Source organism: Thalassophryne amazonica, chromosome 16 (assembly GCF_902500255.1).
Source record: "Thalassophryne amazonica chromosome 16, fThaAma1.1, whole genome shotgun sequence".
Classification (NCBI taxonomy): domain Eukaryota; kingdom Metazoa; phylum Chordata; class Actinopteri; order Batrachoidiformes; family Batrachoididae; genus Thalassophryne; species Thalassophryne amazonica.
Window position 1 is genome coordinate 60,554,856 of NC_047118.1, and position 16,699 is coordinate 60,571,554.

General features: G+C 44.3%; 1 long non-coding RNA gene across 1 annotated transcript; it reads left to right on the forward strand.

Moving 5' to 3' along the window:
- The first annotated feature begins 11,477 nt into the window (after window positions 1-11,477).
- Window positions 11,478-14,979, forward strand: LOC117528430. The gene is made up of 4 exons (XR_004565769.1): window positions 11,478-11,508; window positions 11,916-12,101; window positions 12,197-12,354; window positions 14,892-14,979. It is a non-coding gene; the product is annotated as an uncharacterized LOC117528430 (long non-coding RNA).
- Window positions 14,980-16,699: the final 1,720 nt, after the last annotated feature.

Here is a 16,699-nt window from a genome sequence, read left to right on the forward strand (position 1 = left end):
CAGGGCGGATCAATTTTTAGGGGGGACCGTTCGGTCTGCGACACCAGGATCACTTCCCAGGAGTTGTGGGGAGTTTGCATGTTCTCCCCGCAGTCATGTGTGTTCCATCCAGGTGCTCCGGCTTCCTCCCTTTTTCAAAAGATGTGCAGATCAGGTGAAATGGTGACTCTAAATTGAGTTTCTTTGTCTATATGTGGCTCTGCAATAGACTTGAGTTCTGTCCATGGTGTACCCCATCTCATGCCCCATAACTGCTGGGATAGGCTGCATGAATGAAATAAATGAATTAATTTCTGGTCAACATATCAAATGACATTTAAAGAGGAACTATGCAACATTTTTACCTTCATTTTGCAGTTTTGGAGCAATTGTAATCATTAATGACCAGCAAGTGTCTTGTTGTGGAAAACCAACCTTGCAACTTTAGAGACGCTGACCCAATGTCTTTTAAATGAGAGCCTCGGGCATCATGAGAAACATGAACTGCTTTACAGCACTGCAGCAACACATAGACACCTCTCTATCGAGGCACCGGTGAGCAAGCAGCTATAAGAACCAGTCAGTGAAGGCTTTATTTGTTACATGTTCATCATCTTGGCAGAGCTGGCAACAAATCAGAAACAAACTGCAGTTGGAGGAAGACAGGAAGTGAAAAACATCATGTAATAGAGTGATCACACATGGGTCAACTTTGATTGGGCTTTCTTGGAATAATGAGAGCTGAAAGATAAAGAAATGTGCAAAACGGATGCAGACCTGGACTTCTTGTTACTACACTTGTAAATATATTGAGATAAACTATATGTTCTTTATGTATTTCTGTGTATTGTCGCGCCACTTCACAGATTGCGCTCACTGGTTCTGTTGAAAACAAATGCACAACTAGAGCAGGAGAAGAGGGGAGAGGGCAGGGCCGGCAGTGAGTTTTTACGACTGTTTTGTGACACGTACTCCCAAGATGTAGGTGGAGCTCTTTACAGAATGTGGCCAAAAATAAAGAAAAGAAAAACCAAAATGACAAAACAGCGAAAAAATGACCACCGTTCCATTGTTCTACTTTAATGAGACACAATCGCCTAACAACTAAAATTTCAAGAAGATATGCCAGTGGAACAGTGTCAAGATAACCTCATATTCTACTGCAGTTTAACTTGCTTGGTGAATGTGTTTTATATTAGGTGTAATTAAATATTTGAATTAGAAATTAAACAAATATTTGTTAAGCTTTTGAGTTTTTACAGTAAATCTTTTACATTTTGTGCTAAAGACATTTTTGAGATTTTTGCAAATTTATTAAAAATAAAAAAATAAATAAATCACATGTACATAAGTACTCACAGCCTTTGCCATGAAGCTCAAAATTGATCTCAGACTGGGGTGACGGTTCGTTTTTCAGCAGGATAATGACCCTAAGCACACAGCCAAGATCTCAAAGGTGTGACTTCAGGACAACTCTGTGAATGTCCTTAAGTGGTCCAGCCAGAGCCCAGACCTGAATCTGATTGAACATCTTTGGAGAGATCTGAAAATGGCTGTGCACCAACACTACCCATCCAACCTGATGGTGCTTGAGAGGTGCTGCAAAGAAGAATGAGCAAAACTACCCAAAGATAGGTGCGCCAAACTTGTGGCATCATATTCAAGAAGACTTGAAGCTGTAATTGCTGCCAAAGGTGCATCAACAATGTATTGAGCAAAGGGTGTGAATACTTATGTATGTACATGTGATTCCTTAGTTTTTTATTTTTAATAAACTTGCAAAAAAAAACAAAAAACAAACTTTATTCATGTTGTCATTATGGGGTGTTGAGTAGAATTTTGAGGAAAACAAAAGAATTTACTCCAATTTGGAATAAGGCTGTAACATAACAAAATGTGGAAAAGTAAACTGCCCAAAGATAGGTGCGCCAAACTTGTGGCATCATATTCAAGAAGACTTGAAGCTGTAATTGCTGCCAAAGGTGCATCAACAAAGTATTGAGCAAAGGGTGTGAATACTTATGTATGTACATGCGATTCCTTAGTTTTTTATTTTTAATAAACTTGCAAAAAAACAAAAACAAAAAAAACAAAAAACAAAAACAAAAAAACAAACAAACAAAAAACAACTTTATTCATGTTGTCATTATGGAGTGTTGAGTAGAATTTTGAGAAAAAAAAAAAAAAAAGAATTTACTCCAGTTTGGAATAAGGCTTTAGCATAACAAAATGTGGAAAAAGTAAACTGCCCAAAGATAGGTGCGCCAAACTTGTGGCATCATCAGACTTGAGGCTGTAATTGCGTAAAAGCGATGTGGAAGTGAATACTTATGCGTGATTTCTTAGTTTTTTTTTAAAATTGATTTGCAAAAAAAAACCCCCCAAAAAAAAAACATTTTTCATGTTGTCATTATGGGGTGTTGTGAGTAGAATGTTGAGAGGAAAATGTATTTACTCCATTTTGGTATAAGGCTATAACATAAAATGTAGAAAAAGTGAAGAGCTGTGAATACTTTCCAAATGTATCGTCCTTCATATTTTTGCATCTGTCGAGACAGTATACACACACACACACACACACACACACACACACACACACACACACACACACACACACACACACACACACACACACACACACCAGCAACAGCAAAATGTTATCTGTAGCCCCACCACTAGATGACACTAAATCCTGCTCACATCACCTTTAAATTCAACCTCAACAGCAACATTTCAATTGGTTAGTTTTTAAGATGGCTGAGACTACGTGCACACAGTATTGACAAGAAATACAAGAAACTCAACAGCATACAGCTTGTCTATGAAACTGAACCTTCACAGCTTTTGGTGCAGTTGTTTTTCATTTAACAAATCAATGATTTGTGATGCATCAACTCTCCCCTCCCCAGTACTGTTTTTGAAGTCTTACTTTAGTTTATTTTCTTCACATTTTGTAAGGTTTGAAGAAAGACAGGATGACCTTGAGTGAGCCCACAAGGGAACATTTCATTGAGGCAGTAGCAGCAGGTGCACAATGCAGCATGTGAAAAGATAATCCAAACAGGAGTGGAGGTACTATGGACCATGGCAGTGATGTGCTTGGAAAGAGTAATTTCTTGTTTAAATTCTCAGCTGAGTTCTGGTATACTCTACCTCCCTAACTGACAGCTCAACAGGATTTGAAAATGTCTGCTGCTGTCTCATAATATCATAACTGCAGGCACTGTCTGCCTGCCGTGACTATTTCTGATTAGAAGTGTGCCACAGGGGATGCAGAAAGCCAAGGTCCAGCTGCAGCATGTTATGCCAGCTACAAGCTTGGCAGCATGTCCACCCGAGGGAAACAGGAGGCTGACGCAACCTACTGGATACGTAAGGTTGCCAGATGCTGCCTGGACCTAACGGTAAGCCAGCAGGATCCGCTTACAAGGAAGCTAACAGCTGTGTAGCTATTTAGTGACTACACTATTTGAACTAATGAGCCCCTGAGTTTATCAAGTTTGGCTTTCTCACAACAGAGCTTGTGGAAAGTTGTAACTTTTTTGGATTATTCAAATTAAAGTTGGAACAGAAAGTGGCCAATCCATCTGTTAACTCCTATGCAGATCCTGAGGCCCACTGGACCGATGCTAATCTCAAGGCACCACAGCGTCAGGTGGAAGAAAATCTACAACGCTCCCTGGATGGGACATCAGTTGCCAGTACCCATTTACAACTGGGTGGACTGGGACCATGAAGATAAAACATCTTGTCTAAGGACATAAACAAAAAGCTTGAAGCATGCATTTGGGATTGAACCTTGGCCTATATATTGGTAAACCAACGCTGAAGCCACCTACTCTGAGATTACAAGGTGAAGTCCAAAGCAACACAATACTTAAGTAAAAATGAAATATTAGAATTGGGGAGATGGGTATAACTTTGGTTGATGTCAACAGCTAGCTTGAAAGCTCACCTAGCTCAGCCATTACTAAAGGAGCGTATGAATGTAGGACTGGTATGAATAGTTGAATCGCTGTGGGGAGTCCAGTAAGAACTCAGCTGAATGCAGAATCAGATGGCAGAGTATGGGACTTTAATGAATGGAATGCTGTTTACAGTGGTCAGAGGACATGGGTGTGGTTTCCTATAATAAACAGAATAATAAACAATATGAATATTAATGGGAATAATCTATATACAATACAAATGTCATCACATCAATACAATAACAAAGAACCTCAGACAAATAGATATATAAAGCTAAACTATAACACTGCAAACTTATTACACATCCATTAGCTAAAGTGTGATGATGCTGCGCCTCTATTTTGAGGAGTGCTCACGTGACAAAGGCTGTGCAAACCACGGTAAAAAACGGGTAAAACACAACTTCTTATTTATACACACGTTCAGGACCATACTTACTTTCAATCACGCACACAATCTTGAACTCTGGCAAGAAAGAGAACAGCACACTTGAACTTAATACAAATAACTCAGTCTGCAAAACTCCGATGCACTTTCTTCTCCCTTTTTCCTCTCCCTCACTCTGGCCACTGTGCGTGTGGAGAGCGCAGATCTGTGGTGTGTCTAAGCTCCGCCCCTTAAAGGGCCAGCATGACAGTCTCTGCCACAGTCTTTTCAACAGCCGCCCCCGGATTCACCTGTGAATACGAACAACTGAAAAGGCTGTATTAAACATGTCAATCGTCCTTGGGGAGTGCAGGGAGGCTGATGAGTTTTGCCACCGGTCGGACGTAGGTTCTCCCTTTCACCGTGACCTCCGCTGATCTGATCCGGTCATCTAGACCTGAAAAGACCTGGGATACTCTACCCACAGGCCACAGAGCCCGTGGTAGCTGGTGGTCTACAATCATGACCACTTCCCCTATCTGCAGATTGGCTGATTCAGTCCGCCACTTCTGGCGGGCTTGGAGTCCTGGCAGGTAATATCTCAGGAAGTGTTGCCAGAAATGATCAGCTAATACCTGGCTGTGCCTCCATCTTCTCCGTCCGAGAATCTCTGGGCCCTCATAGACGACCTGTGGCAGTTCGCTGCCCCATGAGGAGACAGTTGGGGGTCACAGGGTCTGGGTCTGCTACTTCAGAAGAGGTGTAGCCGAGGGGTTTTGAATTGAGCCTCCCCTCTACTTCAATGAGGACTGTGCGTAACACCTCCTCTGTGACTGTCTGAGCTCCTATGATGACCTGAAGTACCGTCTTGAGAGAACGGATCTCACGTTCCCAGCACCCACCAAAATGAGGTGCTCCAGGAGGATTGAAGGCAAACTTAATCTGTTGACTGGCCAACTGCTCTCTGAGATCCGAGTGGAGAGCCTGAAATGCCTCCTGCAGCTCATGCTCTCCTCCTCTGAAGTTAGTCCCCTGGTCACATAGAATCTCCTGGGGTTTTCCTCTCTTGGACACAAAGCGCCTCAGGGCCATGAGAAAGGCGTCTGTGTCCATACTGGGGAGAAAATCCAGGTAAACTGCTCTGGTGGTCAGGCATTTGAACAATATGCCCCGTCTCTTCTCATTCCTGCGGCCAATCTTGATGGTATATGGCCCAAAGCAGTCCACGCCTGTGGAGTAAAATGCGGGCTTAAACAGGCGCAGTCTGGCTGGGGGAGATCAGCCATTCTGGGTGGATGGGGGTGGCCTTTCCATTTCCTGCACTCAGGACAGGACCTCTGGTGACGGCGCACTGCTTCATGGCCGCGTAGCACCCAGTACTTCCTCCTGATCTCCGCAAACACCCTTTCTGGCCCTGGATGCTGGAGCTTGTCATCATAATGCTGTATGATGAGTCGGGTGAGAGGATGGCGTGAGTCCAGCACTATGGGGTGCACTTCTTCTACTGGCAGGTCTGGATTGCGGCGAAGGCGGCCTCCTACTCTGATGAGCCCTGTAGCCTCATCAAACTCAGGTGCCAGTAGAAGAATGTGGTTGGTCTTGGAGAGTGGTTTGCCGGCCTTTAACTGGGTCACCTCCTCTGGGAATGAGTCTCTCTGGGCTTGTCGCAGGACCTCAAGCTCAGCAGCAGCATAAAAATCAGCACTCGGAGGGTCACTGAGGTCAGCCACCCCGTGGAGCTGACGCGCAGTGGCCTCCAGGTCCAGGGTCTGGTGCTGAAGGGGGTCTGAAACACTAGTAGAGGACATAATTAGCATAACAACATGCCGCTTAAGCTCACCTTCAGGTTCACTCTGAAGGGGAGGGGGTGATTCAGGCAAAGCACTGGGGGCTAGCTTCAGGAAGGAAGGGCCTTCTGTCCATCTGTGGCCTCGGCTGATGTCTCGGAGGGTCAGGCCATGCGTGATGTCATCTGCCGGGTTGTCTCATGAGGGCACATATCTCCATGTGGCCGCTTCTGTCAAATCTTGTATTTCAGCCACACGGGTCCCCACAAACACCTTATAGCGACAGGAGTCTGAGCTTAACCAGGTTAAGACTACACTTGTGTCAGACCATAAGGTGCAGCGGTGGATGGGGAGAGTTAACTCTGTTCTGATTACTCTGCAGAGCTGAGCACCATTGAGAGCAGCACACAGCTCTAAGAGGGGGACAGATTGCTGCTTCTTGGGGGAGACATGAGAGCAGGCTGCGAGGAAGGCCACTTCAACATGCCCCTCTGGATTCTCTGTCCTCAGATATGCCACTGACCCATATGCTTATTCTGAGGCATCACAGAACACATGAATATCTCTTGTGCAGCTGGGCTGGTCCATGCAGGGGGAGGTGTAACATCTGGGCAGGGTTATCTCAGGCAGGTGTACCAGTTCTGCTTCCCACACATGCCACTTCTCCAGTAGCTCCTCTGGGAGTTGTGGGTCATCCCAATCTCTCTTCTTCTCCCACAGGTGACGCACTATGACCTTGGCACGGGTGGTAAAGGGCACTATGAGACCAAGAGGATCATACTGACTTGCCAATACTCTATAAATGCTCCTCATAGTAACCACTGAGCAGTCAATGTGCCTGTGCTTGTAGCTGAGAGTGTCAGACTTACAGTTCCAGTGCAGGCCTAGGGCTGGCTCCTGGATGTCTGCTTGAACTTGACTGAGCCACAACTCACAGCTGGAGGACCTGAGGTCTGGAGGGAGGTGACTCACAACACTGGGACTATTACTGGCCCACTGCCTCAGCTCAAAACCGCCTTTGGCCAGTAGATGGCGTAGTTTGTCCACAAGAGCCTTGGCTGTGTCTGGAGAGGGGAGGCTCTGTAAACAGTTGTCCACATAGAAGGACTTGTGAATGGCTACATGGACATCTTCCTCTGGCTGGCTGTGGTCAGTAACGTGTTTCTGCAGTGCAAAGCTTGCACAGCAGGGGCTGCACATGGTGCCAAAGGGGAGCACCTGCCACTCATAAACATCAGGTGGGCTGTCTCTCCTCATATCTCTCCATAGGAATCACAGCAGTGTTCTGTCTGCAGGCAGGAGCCTCACCTGGTGGAACATGCCATGAATGTCACTGCTGAATGCAGTGGCATGCTCCTTGAAGCGCAGCAGCACAGCGAGTAGGGCAGGGCCAAGAGTGGGACCAGGTAGGAGGAGCTGGTTGAGGTTGTGGCCTTGGTGCTGGAACGAGCAGTTATATACCACACGATTCTTCCCATTATGTTGGACCATATGGTGGGGTATGTACCAAGCCTCTGCACTGCTCTCAACTTGTTGAGGGGACAACTTCACCACATAGCTTCCACAAGCTTCTCTATCTCTCTCTGGTAAGCACCAGCTTGTTCTGGAGCTTTGGCTAAGTGCTTCTCTGTTCCTCTCAGGTGTGGCATCACAGCTTCTGGAGTGGCTTTGAGGAGGGGAATGTCTCTAATTCGCAGGAGAGGTGTGGCATAGCGGTCTGTGCCATCAATATTAACTCTCACTGTCTGCTCCTGCAGGAGCTTCGCTGCCTCTTGATCCTGTCGTGACCTCACAGCTAACTTCTCACTGCGGTAAGGCAGCACATCCATCTGCCACAGCTTCTCCGCACAGGAGAACAGCTCTGAGGGTGGGGGTGCAGAGGTGAACAGGCAGTGACATACATTGGGACTGGACTTGATGGCTTGTGCTGGCCCTTGGAGTGTCCATCCCAGGTGTGTCCTCACAGCTGCTGGTCCACCCGGGGGTCCCAGTCTGACTGGTTCTACAGGGGTGATGAGGTGCGTGTTGTCTGCACCAATCAGCAGCATAGGACGGACTCTGTCTAGAGGGGGAAGAGGCAAACCTGATAAGTGCTTATACTTCTGTTGGAGACTAGCAACTGGATGAGAGTGCTCGGCTAAATTAAGCTGCTTGGAGGTGAAAGCATTCTGGATTTTATAGGTCTGTTCTGGATGGGCAGCTGGAGAGATGGAAAATGGAACAGCCGCCCCATGAAACTTCTCTATGTCATGTCTTACTGTGCGGAGAGCCAACACTTCCTTCCTGCCTCTGAGCCCCAGGTGTTTAGCTGCAGGCGGCAGAAGGATCGTACACTCTGATCCGTCATCTAAGACAGCATAAGCCTCCAAACACTTATCTCCACTCCTCAGGAGCACTTTACTGATCTTCAGCAGCACTTTACAGTTATACACTGGGCGGTCTGCATACAGGACTTTATGGGTAGTGTTGACGAGGCAGCTCTCTGTGGGAGGTGTAGCTGGTGCAGAGTCTTCCTCCTCTCCTCTCTCATTCACCTCATGCAGCACTAACAGGTGTCTCCTACTGCATGTCTTACAGGGGGCTTTGAGTGTGCATTTAACAGCTTGGTGATTGCGGCCACAGCGCCAACACTTATTGTTAACTTTGATCCAAGTCACCTTCTGCTCCTTACTCAACCCTTTAAAGTTGGCACAATTGTTCAGAAAGTGCTTGTCATTGTCACAATAGGGACAGTAAGCTTTCACCTGCTCCACTCTCTTGAACTGGGGGGCTGTGAGGGCTGGTGCAGGAGATGTCACTGTCCGTGGTGCTGAACTCTTCTCTGTGCCCAGCAGGATAGTGGCAGACTTATTAGAGGGCTTGGGAGTGCGCTTGGACTCAGGCTTCTTATGGGATGACTCCTCTCTCTTTAGTGGCTTAAATGTGTCTTCCTGCACTTCTAGCTCATATTCTAGCCACTCTGCAAACTCCATGAGTGTGGGGATAGTGACTCTGAGGGGATGAATGTACCTCTTAAAGCTGGCAATGAGATCATGGGGGAGTTTACTTAACATCTGTGACACATGTGAGCCACAAGTCAGCTCTACTTGTCCTCTCTGCCCAAGCTGCTCTAACATGCCCACTAGTGAGCGCACATTAAGGGCAAATAGGCAGAAGCTCCTCACATCACCGCTGCGGATATTAGGGCCAACCATGAGCTCTGCAATCCTCTGTACAGCAAGCTTATGGGCTGACCATACATTTTAGTGAGGGCCTGCATCGTGTCTGTATAAGGCTGCCAGGAGGTACAGTAGGAGTCGGCCACAAGTGAGGCTTCCTCACACTTAAGGTGATCTGTGAGAATCTGAAACTTATATCTCTCTGTGGCATCCTCTGGCAGGAGATTCTCCAGGGCAATCTTCATGCGGGCAAACTCTCTTGGGTCTGGAGATGTGAGACTAGGGATAGTAGGCTTGGGTCCCCTGTATGTGAGCTCTCTCTCAACATGAGGGTAGGGCACCTGGGACACTGGGGAGTCTCTGCCTACGTCTGCAGCACCATACTGCGGGCCACCTGCTTGATGTGAGGGTGCTTGTAAGCTCTGGCCATACAGATCTGCACGAGGAGCAATCTGCTGAGGTGTGGCTGAATAGGAGGAGGTAAAAGGCAGGTCTCTATGAGCACCGGAAACTCTGAATGGGGAGAAATCTTGTGCGATATTATCCCTGGGGCTGGAATAATATGGCTGTGGGCGGGTTAAGACAGAAGGAGCTCTGGGTGGGAACTGTGAGCTTCCATCATAACCGCGACTGTAAGCACTGACCAGTAGAGGAGGCGGGGGGAGAGACTGAGTGACTGCAGGCTGGGATTGGGCTTGTAGTACAGCCATCAGGCTCTGGAACTGCTGACGGAGCTCAGCATTCTCCTGGCGTATCTGTGTGAGGGCAGCATTGAACTCTAGGACTGGGTGGATCTGCTGCATCCCTGTGGCTTGCTCAGGTTGACTGGGCTCGGGCTCCTCTAACTGGTCGAAGTGCTGGCTGAGAGGTGGTGATGGGGATCTGGTTCGCTCTATCTGTGTTGCTCTGAACTGACTCTGGGCTCCAGGACCACTGACGTCATACTCTGACAGGTAAGAGGGCACCGCTGTCTGTCTCCTGGGGCGCACAGCACTGGGTTCTGACTCTGCATTCTGCATGATCACAGTAATACCTGATCCGGCTCAAAGGACCATTAAAGGGGCATATGAATGTAGGACTGGTATGAATAGTTGAATCGCTGTGGGGAGTCCAGTAAGAACTCAGCTGAATGCAGATCAGATGGCAGAGTATGGGACTTTAATGACTAGAATGCTGTTTACAGTGGTCAGAGGATATGGGTGTGGTTTCCTATAATAAACAATATGAATATTAACAGGAATAATCTATATACAATACAAATGTCATCACATCAATAACAACCCAGCTAACACGGAACGTCTTTGCAACGTTGCTGGGAGGTTACATTTTCGTTGCACAATTGGGAACGTTCTGTCCACCTCCTGGCAACTTCCATCAGGAACGTTTACTTGTTACAGTTTTTGGACGTTTCTTTGGAACGTTGTACTTACGTTGAGGGGACGTTCTATTAACTACTATATATAATTCACCAGCCTTATCAATCTATATATTGATTGATAAGGCTGGTGAATTGGTATTGTTGTAAATTTAAATAAAGTGATTCCTGTATTTTCTTTCTTAACACTTATATTTTATAACTTACTTAATTTTCCGAAAGTTTTCATTCTCAGGGATACTTTAGTAGGCCTACCGTCCGGATGATAGTCTAGTCCGGACTGACCGGTCGATCGCATGGGGGGGGGGAACTCCCGTGGTTCATTCTATCTGCGCATGCGCAGGGTCAAGAGGTCGTGAGGAGCTACAGTGGAGAGTGACGCGAGCATACAATGGCGGAGGAAAAAGATCCCAAACTTATCATTTTCATCCAGAGTGGGAGGAAGATTATTTTTTCATTTATTCAAATGGCAAATCCATCTGCCTTATCTGCAATGCAAACGTGGCATTACCGAAGAAAGGGAATTTGGAGCGGCATTTTAAGACGATCCACAAGAGCTACGATGCTAGCTTCTCGGCTAAAAGCCGGCTTGCAGCACAACAGGCCGTTTTCCCCCGGACAAATACCACCAGTAAGGCTGCAACCACAGCTTCTTATCGTGCCAGCCGTGTTCTGGCAAAAAGAAAGAAATCATTCAAGGATGGTGAAATTGTGAAAGAAGCTTTCATGGAAGCTGCAGATGTGCTCTTTGCCAATTTTAAAAATCAGAAGGAGATCGTGTCTGCAGGATGTGCAGCTCTCAAGAAAGTCTGTTGCACGACGATGCGAGTTCATGGCAGAGGATATTGATCGGCAACTGAGGAATGATATTGAGGTATGCGAGTGTTTTTCTCTGCAATTCGATGAATCCACTGATACTGTGGACGTGGCTCAGCTATGTGTTTTTATCACAATGTTTTTTGACAACATGAATATAAAAGAAGAACTGCTGAGCATTTTACCTTTGAAAGGCCACACGAGAGGCACAGATATGTTTCAGGTTTTTATGGAATTTGTTAATAAGAGCCAGCTGCCCCTCTACAAACTCATTTCTATAACCGAGCTGCCAGCTCGATGCCATCTTAATAATGTATTTATACAAACAACCATGTCATCAAATTTCATTGCATGAAAGGCCTATTAACTGATCGAGTAGTTCTGTTGTGTTTATATACGTGTTCCTGCTTTCAGCAGCATTGTAGCTGTTTCATGTAAACTAAACTTGAAGCAACTTTGTAACAGATGGTACGCAGCAACGACTCGACAGACTGGAGTCAAAGGTGGACCGCATACTACAACTACTGTGGAGGAATCAGGCTGCTGAAGAAGCTGACTGCATTGGAGATAATGCAGGCCAGACTTAAAACAACGGAGGAGCTGGACCAATTCAGCAAAACGCTGGAGGACCAGGAGTTTAGGAGGACAGTGGTAAATTATTGTTCCTAACACTTTTGCAGAAGTGGTTATTTTCATAAAAGTTGCATATTGCCATTGCACACATACTTCTTTTTACTCTGTCATAGGTGAATCTGCTGAAACAGCTATCTGGATCAATGCTGAACTCCTTTGCCAGGACGATGCTCAGCGAAATTGGGATGTGGCGGTTGTGGGCTGGCGTCAGCCTCAAAGGATGGAAAGGGAAGAAAGCCCTGCAGCCTCTCACTCTCTAGAGTTTTGAAGAGTAAGTTATCAAGGTGTCTCACTGCATCATTTAATTTTAGTTAGCAATTAAAAAGAATTTTATCATTTCTCCAGTTAAAAAAGTGGAAAATACAAGACCGTTTTTTTTTTTTTTTTTGTGACAGAAGCCTTCAGCAACAAGATGGAAATTTTACCAGATGCTATTGATGATGCGTTAACTGAAACTGCGCCATGCAGCAAAGAGGGTAAGTAGTTAAACTTTTATGGCATCAGCAACTCACAGGTGACTTGTACTAGCACCATGGCCACACCTAGTCATTCCCTTCAATCAAATCCCAGTCCAGTGTTGACTGTTTCAAGAGTAAAGACCGTGACCGGCTCACATGCACCCCAGCTCTTTGGAACAATCTCTCTCTCTCAATCCGTTCCTCACATTCTGTATTCTCTTTCCGCAAACATCTTAAAACCTATCTTTGTGGGCTCACCTTCCCTCCACAGTGTAACTGTCACTCGGCTGTGTTGACAATTGGAATTCATTCATTCATTATGGGTTTATTTGACAGGGACAGTGCATATTAACGAACGTACAATTGTTTATAGACAGTATATATATGAGGGCTGTCAATAAAGTATAGGTCCTTTTTATTTTTTCAAAAACTATATGGATTTCATTCATATGTTTTTACGTCAGACATGCTTGAACCCTCGTGGTCATACGTGAGTTTTTCCACGCCTGTCGGTGACGTCATTCGCCTGTGAGCACTCCTTGTGGGAGGAGTCGTCCAGCACCTCGTCGGAATTCCTTTGTCTGAGAAGTTGTTGAGAGACTGGCGCTTTGTTTGATCAAAATTTTTTCTAAACCTGTGAGGCACATCGAAGTGGACACTGTTCGAAAAATTAAGCTGGTTTTCGGTGAAGATTTTAACAGCTGATGAGAGATTTTGAGGTGATACTGTCGCTTTAAGGACAGTATCACATACACATATATAGCATAATACTAATTTCCATCCGTAGTCTCCAGACATAAAATATAAAACACAGAGCATTTAACAAGCATAAAAACATTGATAATTTACAATATAATACACTGTCATATTTTAATATAACCCAGAGCCATATAAAGGAGGAGTTAATCTGTTCCAGTCAAGATGGAGGTTAAAATGCTGTTGTCTCAATATAAAGTGCAGGAAAGTACTGAGGTAGAATTCAGTTGCAGGTGTGTACAGGTACAGTCAGTTTTATTATAAGATGCTGAATTAAAGTGCTTTGTCGCGATAGTAAAGTGCTTGATACAGCTGCAGTATCTCTTTAAAGTGCTGGTGTGCATAAGCTTACCTATGTGTTGTGTGCGTGTATATGAAAGTATATTGCTTTTGCATGTCTTTAACTCATAATGATTACAGGTTTGGTTTTCTTTCAGCCATGTTTTAAGCTGTGTCTTGAATAAAGCAAACGTGGGGCTGAACCTGATTGTCGTTGGCAGAGTATTCCATGTGCTATTGCTCCTAATAGAGAGTACATTTTGAGCAAAGACAGTTTTTCAAAATTTGATCTCGCAATCACACCTAGCGGAAGATCTGGTGTTAATTTCATTGTTACTTTTCCTGTTAATATAGTTCCTCAGAGGGGGTGGGGCCAAATTGTGTAGGGACCTGTACACAGCACAACACATTTTAAATAGCATGAAATTCTCAAAACTTAAAAGCTTATATTTTTCTAAGATTGGACGGTGATGAGAAATCGTTTTTTTTTTTTTGGTCCAATATTTTTATGGCTTTTTTGTACAATTGTTCTACTGGTTTCAGTACAGTTGTTCCTGCAAAGGACCATGTTGTAATGCAATACTCTATATGTGACATGAAGTGTAAGTAAGATTTGGCCGCATCTATTGTAATAAACGGTCTTATCTGTTTAAAATTAGATCGATTGAACTTTACAGTGTGATTTACCTTTTTGATATGTTTTTTGAATGTAAGATTTGGGTCTAGTATCACTCAGAGATATTTGAATTGGTTCACAAGCACAGTTCTTCCCCTTCCAAGAACACATGGGATCTGGCTAGCTTAATTGGCCTTTTGGTGAACATCATACATACAGTTTTTTGGTGTTCAGCAGAAGACAATTTTTATGTAGTCATTTGTGTATTTTACATAGTGCATTTGTGAGGTCTACAGATATTTTGTCACTCTTTCCCTGGGTAAAGATTACTGCGTCATCTGCATACATTTGCATATTTAGTTCAGAGCACACATCGGGGAGATCATTTCTATACAGAAAGAATAACAGAGGGGCTAATATTGAGCCTTGTGGAAGACCAACATAACTAGGGAGATACGAGGATGTGGCACCATCCACAACAACACGCTGCTTTCTGTTCGAAAGATAGGATTGAAACCATTGAATAGTATCCTCTGAAAAATTAAAATATGAATTGTAAAAATTGAGATATTGAATTAAGGATTCTGCATATTAATATATGGACTGGTTGAGTGCCCTTGAACTTCACTGTGCTGAGGGGACTGGCACTATAGAAGTTATTGTATAGTATTTTTATGAATGGTTTTCTTTGTTTTTTAGGCAAAGAAGGAGGATGAAAGAATTGGTACTGGTGTTAATGCTGACTCAGATGCTGGGGAGGATGAAGCCATGGGCGACGATGTGGATGCCGATGCCATGGGCGACGATGTGGATGCCGATGCCATGGACCATTGTGTAGTGAATGATGACACCATGGACGGCAGTGCCATGAGTGATGATGCCACAATTACAACCCCTGGCAATAATTATGGAATCACCGGCCTCGGAGGATGTTCATTCAGTTGTTTAATTTTGTAGAAAAACAGCAGATCACAGACATGACACAAAACTAAAGTCATTTCAAATGGCAACTTTCTGGCTTTAAGAAACACTATAAGAAATCAGGAAAAATAATTGTGGCAGTCAGTAACGGTTACTTTTGTAGACCAAGCAGAGGGAAAAAAAATATGGACTCACTGAATTCTGAGGAATAAATTATGGAATCACCCTGTAAATTTTCATCCCCAAAACTAACACCTACATCAAATCAGATCTGCTCGTTAGTCTGCATCTAAAAAGGAGTGATCACACCTTGGAGAGCTGTTGCAGCCAAGTGGACTGACATGAATCATGGCTCCAACACGAGAGATGTCAATTGAAACAAAGGAGAGGATTATCAAACTCTTAAAAGAGGGTAAATCATCACGCAATGTTGCAAAAGATGTTGGTTGTTCACAGTCAGCTGTGTCTAAACTCTGGACCAAATACAAACAACATGGGAAGGTTGTTAAAGGCAAACATACTGGTAGACCAAGGAAGACATCAAAGCGTCAAGACAGAAAACTTAAAGCAATATGTCTGAAAAATTGAAAATGCACAACAAATCAAATGAGGAACGAATAGGAGGAAACTGGAGTCAACGTCTGTGACCGAACTGTAAGAAACGGCCTAAAGGAAATGGGATTTACATACAGAAAAGCTAAACGAAAGCCATCATTAACACCTAAACAGAAAAAAACAAGGTTACAATGGACTAAGGAAAAGCAATCGTGGACTTTGGATGACTGGATGAAAGTCATATTCAGTGATGAATCTCGAATCTGCATTGGGCAAGGTGATGATGCTGTAACTTTTGTTTGGTGCCATTCCAATGAGATTTCTAAAGATGACTGCCTGAAGAGAACATGTAAATTTCCACAGTCATTGATGATATGGGGCTGCATGTCAGGTAAAGGCACTGGGGAGATGGCTGTCATTACATCATCAATAAATGCACAAGTTTACGTTGATATTTTGGACACTTTTCTTATCCCATCAATTGAAAGGATGTTTGGGGATGATGAAATCATTTTTCAAGATGATAATGCATCTTGCCATAGAGCAAAAACTGTGAAAACATTCCTTGCAAAAGACACATAGGGTCAATGTCATGGCCTGCAAATAGTCCGGATCTTAATCCAATTGAAAATCTTTGGTGGAAGTTGAAGAAAATGGTCCATGACAAGGCTCCAACCTGCAAAGCTTATCTGGCAACAGCAATCAGAGAAAGTTGGAGCCAGATTGATGAAGAGTTCTGTTTGTCACCCATTAAGTCCATGCCTCAGAGACTGCAAGCTGTTATAAAAGCCAGAGGTGGTGCAACAAAATACTAGTGATGTGTTGGAGCGTTCTTTTGTTTTTCATGATTCCATAATTTTTTCCTCAGAATTGAGTGATTCCATATTTTTTTCCCTCTGCTTGGTCTAAAAAAGTAACCGTTACTGACTGCCACAATTTTTTTTCCCTGATTTCTTATAGTGTTTCTTAAAGCCAGAAAGTTGCCATTTGAAATGACTTTAGTTTTGTGTCATGTCTGTGATCTGCTTTTT